Below are 14436 nucleotides of genomic sequence, written 5' to 3' on the forward strand. Positions count from 1 at the left end.
ACCAATATAAAAACCACTTAAATCTAAATGCACAAACATTAAAGAATCAGGAACTCTGAGAAGCCCTGGGATGAAGGACTAATTCCATCAGTGTGCAAGAGGCCAGGAGAACCATATGAGACATCATTAGGATAATTAAATAATTAACACACACACGATTAAAATTTCTCTTGGGAAAAATGATAATGAACAAGAAACACCTAATGTAGTTTCACAAATGACTCTTCAAATATCTACAGACAAAGACAGATCTGAACTAAAGATGGAAAAAAGTGGAAAGGATCTTGTTACAGTCAGCTAAAACTTGAATAGGAGAGGAGTTGGAGGTAGCAAATTAATTCATGCTACTCAAGGAAGCCAGACATGAGAAGATGAGCTTTTAAAATTATCAAGGGGGGGAAAGACTAGGAAAAGAAAAATGCTGCTAAAAATGGAGTGGGGTATGGAATTAATGAAGACTAAACTTGCTCAGAAACTGAACTAATTCTTTTTAATTTGTCTTTGACAAGAAAAATGAAGACGCCATATTTGTATAATTAGAGAGAATGAAGACTTTGCAGAAATAGCGCCTGACAAAAAGCAGACAGGGAACACTTGACAAAACTGAACTCATCCCAATCAGGAGTCTGGATGATGGAAGCAAAGCCTCTTAAGGAATTCACTCACACACTTCAGGAGTCACTTACAAGCACTATGGAAATATCACAGAAAAATGGGGAAACAGAAGATCTGAAGGGGAGAAAAAATTAGATAATGAAATATCCTATCAATCTCAAAATGATAACAAAGAGAAATTATGGAAAATGTTAGGGGTAAAACCAGACTGCAAGTTCCATGAGTCCAGGGACATCTTCACTCCCCGACGTTAGCACCAAGTAGAGGACAAACAGCAAGTGCTCACCAGACAATTGAATGTGTACAAAGGAAATGAGCTGCAAAGTGAATGCTACCAAACTTTTCCATTTCTTTCTGAGCAGAAAATTGTACCACAAAGGAGGTGATAGCCCATTTTTTCCCCTCTATGCAATAGCAAAAGGTAAAATTCTTGAACATCTGGTGGATAATTAAATCATAAACTATAATCAGAATAAAAACTCTAGTAACAAATATAGATGTCACAAAGTATAAAATAAAAGCAAAATAAAGCATAATGTACACTATAAATTTGAGCGAATACTCAGTACTTTCTTTAAAAAGAAATACTCTAATGTATGTTTTTAGAGAACATGCTATGTTTAAAGAGACACCAAAAATAAAGAGAAATCCTAAAAACTACCTTTACTGGGAGCATAAAATAACAATGAATCATGGAGGTCCCTCACATTCATACACATATCAACACAACCCTCATCCACACATTTTGTCACACACTCAAATACATTTTTATTAATTTATCCTCAATTTATAAACAGGACAGACAGGTAGATTTACATAAAGGGATATGCTTTTCAGGATGAGGACACTAAGCTAATGGGAAACTCTCAAATATTTCATTTCCTTCAAGCTAAATTAAAAGGGAGGGGCTTCATTTTTGGTTATCTTTTTGTGTAGAGCATAGTGCATTCCATTAATAACTGTGCACTGATTAAACCAAATTGAAAACCACTCCACTCACGTACGGGAAAGGTATATGACACTTCCAAAGGCTGTCTATTCACAGGTCAGTCCCAGTCCTCTGATTAGATCCCTAAAACTGACCTCAAAGGTTTTGGTAAAGAAGGGTTATTCTAGTCAACTATCCAGTAAACCATGAATGTCAGAATTGGGGGGGAGGGGACATTGACTTCTCTCAGGAAAAAGGAGACAAAGAAGAGAAAAAAAGGAAACAAGTAGTGGCCCAGATTATTGGAAAGGGTGTTCCATCATTTATGAATCTTGATGCCAAATGAAGAGCAAAGGAGAAAGCAGACCCAAAGGCAGTGGGATGATAGTTCTGGTCTAAAGAGGACAGCCAGAGTCAAATTCGAGAACCTCTCATGCCGAGGGCAAAGCTCACCGTGGACAGATGGGCAAGTGCAGACTGTCAGCGGAGACAGTACACAGGAAGGAAAGGCAGGCCCAGGCAATTCTAGATCTGACCCGCTCACATCCACTCAGTGCACCCGGAGGCCAAGGAAAAAGTCTTTCAAAACTGTAAGAGCTCCAATCTCTTAAAACAACTGGCAAGAATGTAAGTTGTCTTCTTAAAACAAAACAAAATATACACACAAAAGCTGTTTAAGATCATTCAGACACCCTTGTACTACCCTCGGGAATAAAGCACAACAAGAAAAAACTAAGAGACTGTTTCCAACTCTTGTCAATTGTAAATAATGCTGAGCCTAAGTGTCCATCAGCAAATAAACAAATCAGAAGACGTGGTATATTCATACACACACACTGCAATATTATTCAGTTATAAGAAAGCAGGACATCCTGCTCTTTGTGACAACACAGATGAACTTGAGGGCATTATGCTATGTAAATGTGGACATTTGTCAAAAAGTCAAGCTTACAGGTACAAAGAGTAGAAAAGTGGTTGCCAGGGGCTGGGGGAGGGGCTGTAAAAGGGCAAGGCTAGTAAAAGGGTACAAACTTTCAGCTGTAAGATGGGTAAGGTCTGAGGGTCTAATGTAAAACATGGTGACTGTAGTCGATAGTACTAAAAAAAATTTTTAAGTACAAATTAAGAGAAAAAAGCTAACCCCCCCCCACACCCAAAATCCACTTGCTTCAGTGTGAAAAGCAGCAAGTTTATTCATTCACTTCATTCACCACAATCCAGGCAGCATAATAAGCAATGGCAGACAATTTACACCTAAAGCAGACACTTCTGGAAATTAACAAATTACTAGATAATGGAGCATTTTCCCCAGAAATTGATGTCCGTGGAACATCTAAAATTCAAGTGCTAGAAACACAGATGGGTAAGACCAAGAGAGAGAGGTCTACAATAAACATGTTTTAGGTGTCATTTGACTGCCATTGTTAGCAGAGTAAGATCGAATTTACCTGGCAACCTGGACAGCTGGGAACTTTAATGAACAGGAAAGAGAGTAAAGGGGTATGTCCACAGCCAAAATGTACTTACATTACAAAATCCATAGTTAAGAACTCAAGAGCTTGATGTCAGAGAGGACGTCTCTGTTCACTTACCCTGACCACCTTGGTCCAGCCTGCACAGCTTATACCAGAGTAGCTGGGCAAGTCAGAAGGCAGGAGAGTTTGTCTGACTGTCTGAGACACACGCAATAAGGAGCTGAGAAGTGATAACCTACAGCCACACGGCAAGGGGAAAAGACACATGGCATGAAAGCAGACAAGTGAGATAGAAAGAAATGGAAGTCTGGGGCTGGTTCAAAGAGGGGACAACACTGTACTCTGCAGGTGATAAGGTGACCCCTGACACTCCACAGCACACTCGATAAGGGCAGTGCCAGGGAGTTCAAATGAGGTATCAGTTACCAGGTTCAAAATCATGCGCCTTCTATCAACAAGAAAAGTCTCAATATGCTCAGTATTTTGTGACAAAAAGACCTGGAGCTCAGGGCACATCACCCCAAAATATGTCGCTCAGGCATACTGACTTTTGAGTCAGTATAAAGACACTTGAAAAATAGCAAATACAACAAAAATACTCTGACCTCTGTCTTTTTGTTAAAAGCAGATGAAACTCCTATATGGACGAGGTTCTCTCCACACGGGAAGGAAAGTGACCTCCTCATCATCAAGGGCAAGGAGCTGACACCAAGGGAGTGCCATACAAATCGGCCCTGTTACAATAACTCTTTCCTTCCTGTAGCCTCGTCACTTAGTTCAGTCACTTTTCCACACTGCCTCCCTTTGTTCAACCTCATTTAAAAAAGCAGGTAGGTTTCCCCACGTTTTTCCGTCGTCATTTCTTTATGAGGGTTCCTGTGTCATGTAAAACTTTAATTAAATAAATCTGTATGCTTTTTTCCTGATAATGTCTTTGTCGGTTTAATTTCAGACTAAGAGGGTAAAAGAAAATGCTTTACTCACTTAGAGGCCCAATTTGAGAAATATATTGTACAAAATTTTCCATTTAAAAAACATTAAAATACAATCTTTGATGCTTAGAGGGGTGAGATTTTGTTTTCTGAAAAATTAAGCTACATTGAAAATCAGAGTCCTAGACAGTGCTACATAAATTGGGCACTGCCAATACTCTTTTTAAAGAAAATACGATACAGTAGTTAGAAGTTTACTTACAATAAAAGCGACTGGTTGCCATTAGAACTAAGATAACCTTTTTTTTTTATGCAGTAAGGATAAAGTTTTAATTATGAAAACAAAGAGCCTTATGGATTTCTCTATTACAACAGCACAATCCTAAAGTCTGTGAAGAGGCACTTCATTCCATTCCTGGCACACAAGCCTGAAAAAATGGTTAAACAAGCTCAAAGTATCTTTAAAGCAATTGTCAATGGTGCACTGGTTTTCCGATTTTTGCTGCACTGAATTAAAAGTTAATAAATGTTACAGGCAGTTCCTCTGCGTTCTTTAATCCACAACCCCCTAAACTCTAGGAAATAAAAGCAGCCCCCACCATCACTGCACAGTCTAGAGGGTTTGCAACATAACATGGTGGGGGAGCTTTGAAGTTTGTGATCACAGAAAGAGAAATATACCACAAATGCCAGAGGGGGGAGCTCAGAGCAAAGGGAAAGATCATGTTTATAATGGGCAAGAAAGGGAAATTCTGAAAACCTTCTGAGCTTCTACACAATATCCTTTCCTCTCTTTTTTTCAGTGTTCTGTTTCGAAGGATGGGTTCCAACGCCTTTTGAAATAAACAGTCTTGTTTTCCCCATTTTTCCCTGGGTAGAGGGAAAATTAAAGTACTGCTGAGGTTAACTGGTTTAAACAATAGGCAGGTGTCTGAAAGCCCTGCTCTCAGGAAGTCTCCCACACACAGCCTCCCCCTGTAATCAGTTTTGTTTGCAAGTGAACCTACACAGTAGGACTGGCACCTAATGATGCCAGGGGCACAGTGAAGAAATCAGCCCAAGACAATCGTTACTTTAAAGACGTGTTTGGCCTCCTCCAGGTTCCTTTATGTTTACTCTAAAGACAAATGAAATTTGGATAGGCTCTTTCCACAATTAAAGGGACAATCCTTGTGTATTCACTGCCCTTTTCACCACTGAGGAAATACAAGGACTTTACCGAACAAGAAAAGAGCCACTGGCCTATCTTCTAGAAACAACTTCCAAGTACAGGCAGGTTTGCAGAGATAGACAGGGTCAACCAGCACCCTTCCTCTGTCAAGTCTAAACTGAGCACTCCTTTTAACTGGGCTTTCAATCCTCAACAGTTTGGTTAGTGAGCAGTGACACAAAACTGGCATTAGAATAGGTACCATCAAACAATAAGTATATGATTCCACAGGGATAGTTCAGACTAAAAAATCAATGCCCAAAGAAAACCTTTAAACTAACATCCCTCTGTATCCGCTGGCTCCTGTCATAGCAAATACGTATAACAAACCACCTCAAAACTCAGTAACATACAACAATAAGCACTTCTTTCTTGCTCACATAGGTGGTTTTCTGGGATTCAGGAAAATACCAAGTCCTGATGCACAAGCACATTTCTAGCCTTTGCTACTGGCATATCGGCTAACATCCCATTGGTCATGGGATGTCACATGCCCAAGCCCAACAGCAATAGGGGGAGGAAGCATATTGCTGGGGGGGGGGGGGGGTAGGGTTAGGGAATGAATATTTGCTAAATAATAATTCAATCTATGACATCCTCAGATGCAGGCTGCTAGAGGTTTTTTGTTTACCCACACCTGGTATCCTGCTGTTAATGGAATACAAAGGTCTCTCTTCACCATACCATCGAGGTAAAAGAGGTTTATACGTGTGCGATTTAGAGGACCATCAGGAAATCAAAATTAAATTAAAAAATAACTTTACAAGTGAGATTGTTATATTTCTGAGTATAAATGGACACAACTAGGAGCTTTAGTAATGCCTCAGTAATCAGTTGACTAATAAATTTTTACGTTACATCAGTATCAACAATTTTTTATGCAGTATTAGCTTTGCATAGAAAAAGTCTGCTGGGCAGCAAAATTACAAAGAAAAGAGAAGGTATAAAAGATCATGCCAAGGTTCCCAGCTTGGATGATGTAGGCAAAAGTGGTGACATTGGCAGAAACTGGAAGAGTGAAAGCAATTGACAAGTTTATAGCAGCTACTAACAAATCTTTACAATAAACTACATTTAAAGATAATTTTAAAAGGCTCTGATTATCCCAATACATTTAAGAGTTAACTGTCTATCATATAACCAGATTAATCCTATTGAAAACAAGATGTGGGATGGAGATAGGCTGGCATGTGTGTATATATCTGTACATATGTATGTAGGTAGGTATGTATGTGTATGTGTGTGTGTATGTGCTGGCGCGGGCGAGCACAAGTACACATACATATAACAAAACCTTGTTAAGGCGGTCGGAAACACCCCAGGTTCAGATTTCACTAACTATTGAATGCCTACTATGTATCGCATACAGTATCTCACCAAATACAGAAGTTACATTGTGAGAAAGTATTATTATCCACATTTTACAAATGAGTCAGGTGACCCTTGGTGAAGTTCTGTAATTTAAACAAGATTACACAACCAGTTCATCACAGAGCCAAATCTGAACACAAATGTTCTAAATAAAAGCCTGGTGTGTTTTTTCTTACCACCCATGGTAATCCCTAAAAATGCCTTTATTTCTTACTTTAAAGAAAAGGAGAATTCTTAATAGCGTTATGATCCTCCCCAGGATATGTCCCACAGATTTGGACAAATGTGACCAGAATTCAGGAATCTGCTAAACCTCTTACTTTAATGCCAGGTATCAATCAGCTGGTGACAAGTTAACAAAAAGCAGAAAATCTCAATACTTTCAAGTAAGATCTTAATATTCTGCTTCCTGGAATGAGTTTTAACTAAGGTAACTGAACCGACTGTTTCCCATAAAACCTTATAAAATAGATGCTTTGTCAAAAGAAGGTGAAATATATACTTTTGCATTCAAAGGCTCTGGATTTCTACCTACAGTCTACAGCTTTTGCACAGCAATTCTCAACTTCATTACGGGCCCAGTCTATAAACCCATCAATACTTCCTGGCACAGGACGCCACTTAACACGCAAACGTGGCTCAAAGAACATTGCCTCAGATACAGGGGAATCTATGCTTGCTTACACTACGCTACACTTAATTTACACATACATTACTCTGATAAAATGGATCCCTCCATCCACCAGGGTGATTAGGAAAGAAAAGAATGCTAAGTAAGTAGAGAGCAAACTTCGTTAACTTGTCTCACTTTCAGATAATTAGTTGTGAATGTTTTAAGGCAAGTGACTCACAAGGGAGGGTACAAATTTATTGTCTTCCACGATTTCATAATCTTGGTAGCTATAAAAGTTATTATCTATTTATTGATGGGCAACTGTAATTTATCTTCCCCAGGTAAAATGCAGTTATTTAAATGTTTTTCTCCTTTTATGAATGCTGGCCTCAGCAGTAAACATGCAAATGATTTCACGGGAACAAAAACACTCATTAAATGTCAATAAACCCCCAAAGCAAAGCTATAAAACTGTCAGAAAATGCTGTACCAGGTCAGCAATGGACCACCAAGCTCAGGAAGAAGAGTGACTTTAAGATGATTGTGAGGGTGAGAGCTTGGCAAGGATGAGTCCATTAGCACAGAATCCCTCCAGGTCGCAAATTCTATGGCCTTTCAAAGCTTCAGGTAATAACTCATTCCAGTACACATGACGTCCAAAAGCGCAGGAAGCAAAGGGTAAACTTATTGTTCATAATTTGTCAGTTACACTCCAAAACATATGCCTAATACGGTAGGAATATAAAATGGTGCAGCCAATTTGAAAACAATTTGGCAGTTTCTCAAGAAGTTAAATAGCTACCCATATGACCCCAAAATTCCATTCCTAGGTATACTGAAATTGCAAATATATCTTCATGCAAAAACTTGTACAAAAATGCTCACAGCAACATTATGCATAATAGCCCAAAGTGGAAACAACCATTCCATCATTCATTAGTTGATGGAATGGGTAATATATGGATAATCGAGTGTCCACCCAATGGAATTTGAAGTACTGAAACATGCTATAACATGGATGAACCTCAAAAACATCATGCTAAGAGAAAGAAACTATTCACAAAAGATCACATATTGTACTATTTTATTTACATGAAATGTCCAAAGTGGATAAATCCACAGACAGAAAGCAGGCTGGTAGTTGCAGAAGAAGGCTGGGGAGGAGGAATAAGAATGGCTGCTAGTGGTGACTTCACGGCCAAACACCAGGCTTCCTGTTGGGGTAATGAGCAGGTTCTGCACTCGACAGTGGTGATGGATGCACAACCTTGTGAGTATGCTGAAAACCATGAATTGTATAGCTTTAAAATGATGAATTTTATGATATGTGAATTACACCTCAATTTTTTAAATCTTTAAAATATTATCAAAAATTGATGCAAATATGTAATAAAATCACTCACCTGAGAAAACTTAAAAATAGCATAGTGAGATAGAAAGCAAATTATTTGCTAATGAAATGTTTAAAATATTCAGATTATGATTTCAAAGTAAATTTTACACTTCGCTCATTATTTTAGGTCCAAGGCAAACAGCATTCAAGTTAAATAAAACACAATATGAAAAGGTATGTTTCTATCAATTCTCACTCTAATAGTCTGAAACTTCATTGTTCCAGTACCCTTGTACCTAAAAAACCAATATACTCCCCGTTTCTCCACCACTGTTCTTCTAACCCATATTATTAATTAGCTCAATCCCTATTCTCAAGTCATCTCTCTCGGTTAATACTTTCCTTGCTGCCTCAGCCTTTCTTTCCCAGGCATCAATATTTCTACCACCACCCTTTAATCAGCTTTTGACTCATATCAAATTAGAATTTTCAGATATACACATCTTCATAACATTCATAAGATGACTTTTGATTAGTGAAGACAGAAAGAAATAAAACACAAAAATTTAAGAAGTGATGATATTCACTGTAAGCAATTTTACCAAAGTGAGCTTTACGTCTTGGTATGACCCAGTGCAGAACTAGATACATAACAAGCACCAATAAATGCTTGAAGGACAAACATCAAGTAGAAATAACAACCAGAAAACACACTGAGGTGGAATGTAACTGAAGGAACCTAGAAATTGTGTTAGCAAGTCTTCAAGCCAGAGCTACTGAATCAGTTTCCTGGTTTTTACATTCTACAAAAGCAGATTTCTGAACAGTAAGTTTAGGCGCACTTAGCCCAACCTGCAGGAAGCTCAAGGGGGGGTAGAAGAACTGCCCGAGGACCTGCGTGATGAATGTAATAACCAGAAGCACAGAGTGATTACCATTTGTCCTGAGGCTGCTTCTCCCTGATCACGCTAAGGCATGTGCTCCCATTCATGGAACATGTTTATAGCTACCGGAATAGCAAATGGCACTTAAATGTCAGTGAAGAACAAACTGGGGGATGGAGGAAACTTTAGTAATTCTCTGAGTGAGAAGTCCAGGAGTGAAAGAACTCCTGAAGCGGAGATTGGTGGGCCCTGACCTACACTTACCTGTGGTTGAGAAATTCACCCTCTACTAACAAGATTACAGAAGGGACCACTGCTCCTCACACCAGACCAAGTGGGTGAAACTGGAAAATTTTAAATCAGGACATTCTCCATGCTGAGGTTTAATAATGCGTGGACACACAGATCACTGTCAAGTACGATCCAGCAATTCTAGGGCTGCATTTTGAGCTTCCATTAGGCTGGAGCGCTTTTACATGATCCCATCAGTCACAAATTGAGAAGTTAAAAATCCTATTTCTCAAACTCTTGGAAGCAGCACAGACTGAAAGCAAACAATTTGCAAACACAAACTAGTTATGTCTCTCATCCTTTTCTGAAATTAGGAAATTGATTTCTCTCAAAATTGATTTTTCTCCTTCTTTTGATTAGGATTATTAAAAGGCAGCATAATTTCTCTACCTGGGGACCTCAGCTTGAAAGAAGGAACAGAACTGTGGATCCCCAAGGGTGTGTGTGTGCGCGCATGCACTGCTCTCCCTGACCTACCCCTACCCTCCCAAAACACAGTAAGAAAATATCTTGCTATCAGCATTCCAAACTCTTTCTCTTCCGTGGCAATCAATGGAGAAGACTGGCAAAGACAATCCCCACAGGGAAGATGTCCGTTTACAGAATTCAGTAGTTCAGCCTTCCTATGCCACCCCATGTTCTCCTGCACCCCAATGCTTATGTAACCACAAATGGCAAAATCGGGTGGGGGGCAACTAAGAGAAACTAATCTCAGGTACAAAACCCTCTGTTTTCCTTTTGAGTAAAAGTTAAAATTCCTGCTCTACCAAAAATTAAAGCCAAAGTCCATTTCATTCTACTTCCTGTTTTGTGAACAACAGATTAATTAATCACAGTGTGTTGCATGCCGTGAGGTAACAGTTTTAAAATTATGTCAAAATGTCAGGGTTGTTGATAAAAATGCATAGAGATGAGCAAAATGCTGCGACTTAGCATATGGAAAGCAAATAAATAAAGCACACAAGGTGTGTGTATCACCTGACCCAGGGAAGCATTCGGGGGATAAGCCCAGCCTGGAAAAGTTGAACAGGAAAACAATAAATCCTTACCCCAACCCAAATGTTCCCTCGATGATGAGGCATCTGATACACAATTCAAGTTAATGACTCACAAAAATCGATTATCTTGAAAGAATAAAGGAGCTTGAGTATTCACCTCTGAGGCAGCTCAGCCTGCACACACCCCAGGAGCGTGGGGAGGCACAGGGGAACGCACAGGTTTCTTTAGTGCGGGGAGCACTAGGCGGAGTTTAGAGACATCTTTTCAAAACCAGTCCAATCACTCATTTGCGGAAAAGGCAGAAGCCCACACATGGATCACACTATCCATACAAACTGCTCAATTCCCTGTGTTGCCTTAAGCAAGAGAGGGAACATCTGAAGTTCAGGAAGAAGCTGATGTCATAAGCTGTTCATGAGGAAGAGCCGCAGCAGGTGAGCCTGACGGACACACGAGTGCTCACGGTCACTAGGAGCCTCTGTGCTACGTAAGGAAGCCCATGATGGAGGCCATTTTTAAGGCAGAAAAACCCCACAAATCAGCAGTTCTTTCTTCACTATGCACACACAATACAGCCTTTCAGAATTACCCTTGGCAAAGCTATGACAGCAAAACAAAGTACCCGTTCTTACAATTTCAATAAAGTACTTCTGAAAGAAAGGCAAAAGAAACTGAGTATTTATCATTTTCCACAGGAAAATTAGCAGAAAATTGAGCCATGTAAATAAATTTACCATAAACACCCAAACAGATACTATTATTATCCCACAATTCACAAACAACAGCTATTTGCATGTAATTAATTCGCTTATTTCTGGTGCCTCAGACAATGTAATATGCTTATCAGCTTGGTTTCTAAACAACAAGTGTTTAACTCTTCCTTTTATATTTATAAGAAAATATTTATCTTGCTCTTTCCTTGACAGATTCAGAGCCATCTGCAGGCATCACACACAGGGCTCCTTCTGTGGCAATTAGACACAACCCCCAGCCGGGCATGATGTCACTAGCTTTCAAGTGTACCCAGAATCAGCCAAGGTGAATTCAGTAACACCTCTACTATCCAGACAGGCAGATACACTTTGCACCAAAGTATCATTACCAGGGACAGAGAAAACATCTAAGGAGGGGGGCGGGGGTCCATGAGCGCTAAATCCTGTCCTCCCTTGAAAGGGTAACTCCCTACGAATGTGCCCGCGTCCCCCGCAGCTTTCTTCAAGCTCAAGGTCCCTCTCTCGAGACCCATAACTGTGATCCATGGAGCACACGCCCTCCCAACAGGGCACCCTGATTGTGCCTCAGCATCCCCCCAGAACTCTGGCCCTGGGAAAGTAGCATCAGGTCCTCCATCAGCCGTCTGAGGCCCTGAAGCTCCCCTAACCTTGTGTGTGCACTGGCCGACCTCGTTACTGGAAGCTTTGTCCTCGGAGAATTTTGTTAGTCATTTGCCAAGTCCTGGTCTAAAAATTATAAATGTTCCACCTATTGATCCCTCTCTCTTCTTCTTTTCTTGTTCTAAGGTCAGCTTCTCTCTGATAGAGAATAAGAACTGAGTCAAAGTGGTCACATTTTTTAGGAATTATTTACTGGCCACATTCATAGTGCTAAACAGTGCCAGGCCTCACATCAAGTATACAATAATCTAAGAGCTTAAAAATGATGGTCCTTATACATATTTCTGGTATATCTTTGTATGAGAAAATTTGCAGAGAATACTTGTGCAGGGTTATATGAATAAATAATAGATATCCACTGATTCATTCATTCAATAATTACTCAGTGCCTACTATACCCAAGGACAGTGCTAAGTACTGGTTATATAATGACAAGAAGGTTACCACAGGGTTATCATTTTCAATGTGCTTAAAATCTAGCTGGGAAGAAACTGACAAATGTTTACACATGCCCACACAAGTATATGATGGCACATGAACACACACACACTCTTACCAAATGAGCAAAGTGATATAAAGATCAAGAGTGCTATGAGAAAACTACATATGCTTACGTAAGGCAAAAAACAAAGGTGGGATAGAATATGTAAGGCAGTATTAGTTTTACCAGTGATTTCACATCTCCGTATTATGAAGTTTCTAGGACAATTCTAGAATTAATCTCTAAAAGAATTCTGACTTCATAGAAAATTATGAAGCTTATCCTTGGGTTACTCCATTAATTTTATTACTTCCCCTAATGATATTTTCAAAATAAGACTAATTAGTTCCTTTCCCTCATTTAAAAATATAAGCATTTCCCACAATTTCTTTAGTAAGATAAAGCTTCACATCCTTCCCTAAAATTCTAACTTCCTAGTTTTCTTAATTGCTCCATAAATCCTCAAGGGATTTTCCACCAATGCCCGCTTCAATCAGCTCTCTACTATGTTGAATATCATTTTGAACTGGGTCATTTTGAAGAGCTGCAGAAGCCAGTAAAACATATAACCTATATAACCTCCCTCTTAAGAAAATGTGGTTCTAAGATCAGCCCTATGCAGTTTGACTATAATTTCACTGGCATTCATCTAACTTAAGTACCCATTTAATTAAGTAATGCAAGCTATAGGGAACACAGACACTTATACTGGGTACCCCTTTTATTATGCAGTGCATATATAAGTACCCTTTTTATTATATAATTGTAAGCTATAGGGAGCACAGAACTCTCATAGTAAGTACCCTTTTTAAGTATATAATACAAGCTATATAAATACCAATTTTACATGCAGTGCAAGATACAGGAAGCACAGAACCTCTAATAACAAGCTTAAACATGGAAATATTGCAGCCACCCAGAGGTAAGGGTGACTAAGTCATCTTAGGAGAGCAAATAACTGCAATGAACAATTTGTTTTTAAAGCACAGATCCAAGCTTCTGATTCATCATTTTTAGTTTTGCCTACATCATTGTAATTCTCACCATCAGTTTTAATAAAGGAAAGCATACATGGCCAGAGAGCTGGCCTGCTTGCATATTTAGAGGCACAGGCAAAAATGGTAGGTCCAAAAGCATCAGTCAGGACCAACAAGCATCGGTCAGGAACTTAGCATTAGTCAGGACCTTAGAATAGTCAGGGACCAAAGGGCTGGTTCTTTGCAAAAAGTGAAAATTTTAAGTGACCTTAAGTAAGGCTATGGGATGAAAAATAAAAATCACCTCATATGAGCTGCACATAGCTTATTTCTTTCTTCTACCTAATATTATGTGGTCATTTACATGTCTATCACCATCAGTAAATCAAAAGCTGCTTAAGGACAAGGATCATATTTCTTCATCTCACATTTCTAAAGTACCCTGAAAAAAATACTCAATAGCTGTTCAATAAATGAAGGAATATAATTGGCCTTAAAAACATTATATCGACATTAGGAAAGAAAAAGGAATGAGTAGTTAGGAGATGAAAAAAAATTAAGTACCACACTTACTGGCATTCACTTCTGCTATTTTCAACTAGAGAGTTGAATTCAAAATAGCTTAAGATAAAAAGAGGGGAATTTATTAAACAAGTTTAAAGGTATATTATACAACTCAAAGGCAAAAAATGTAGCCAGACCAGGAAAGGCAAGCAGGAATGAAAAGTAGACAGCATTCCTAGGAGTGCCTTCTCTATCTCTGATTCTGTTTCTCCATGCAGGTCGATTTCCCTCTGCAACCAGTTCTCCCTGTCACTCATTCCAAATAGTAGAAGACAGCTGCTTTCTTGGTTTCTAATCTCCTTACATTAGATCAATGAGGTCAGAACTGTCATCTTTTGGTCCCAAATTCAAATTCTAAAACAGAGAATC

General features: G+C 39.1%; 1 protein-coding gene across 1 annotated transcript in view; it reads right to left on the minus strand.

Annotated features, from left to right (window-relative positions):
- The window catches only part of EXOC4 (exocyst complex component 4), a 643225-nt gene that overhangs the window by 491120 nt on the left and 137669 nt on the right, over positions 1 to 14436 (minus strand). The gene's annotated exons all lie outside the window — the stretch shown is intronic.

The sequence above is a fragment of the Miniopterus schreibersii genome (genome assembly GCF_964146895.1).
Source record: "Miniopterus schreibersii genome assembly, chromosome: 9".
NCBI lineage: Eukaryota > Metazoa > Chordata > Mammalia > Chiroptera > Miniopteridae > Miniopterus > Miniopterus schreibersii.